The sequence below is a fragment of the Eimeria mitis genome, genomic scaffold (assembly GCF_000499745.2).
Source record: "Eimeria mitis Houghton genomic scaffold, Emh_scaff955, whole genome shotgun sequence".
NCBI classification, from domain to species: Eukaryota; Apicomplexa; class Conoidasida; order Eucoccidiorida; family Eimeriidae; genus Eimeria; species Eimeria mitis.
This window is the reverse complement of record NW_013577052.1, coordinates 1452-1849: the sequence shown is the minus strand read 5'-3', so window position 1 is coordinate 1849 and position 398 is coordinate 1452. Positions and strand designations below refer to the sequence as shown.

The 398-nt window shown below is 49.7% G+C and overlaps 1 protein-coding gene across 1 annotated transcript in view; it reads right to left on the bottom strand.

Annotated features, from left to right (window-relative positions):
• The window catches only part of EMH_0026050 (uncharacterized protein), a gene marked incomplete at both ends in the record, with an annotated part of 2409 nt that overhangs the window by 1016 nt on the left and 995 nt on the right, over positions 1 to 398 (bottom strand). The gene's annotated exons all lie outside the window — the stretch shown is intronic.

Genomic DNA, 398 nt, shown 5'->3' with positions numbered 1-398 from the left:
ACGAAGACATAGCCCGCTTTATCTGAAATCTCTGACATAAAAGCTGCCATAGCTGAGACTGGAACCGCGGGTCTCTGTCTGAGATTAGGACGTCGGGAAACCCGTGATACCGAATTAACCGATCCGCCAGAAGATCAATAGTGTCCGCTGTAGATGCTGACTTATTTGTCGGAATAAAATGCGCCATCTTACTAAGCGAGTCGACGATAACAAGAATAGAATCGTGTCCCTGGGGGGAGAGCGGTAGGTCAGTGATAAAATCTAGGCTAACATGGCTCCATCGTCGGGAAGGGATGAGGAGCGGTTGTAGTAGACCCGCTGGCTTGAGTGAGATTGACTTCGAGGCTCTGCACTGCACACACGATTCTACATACGCGGTTGTATAGGCTTTCATCCCG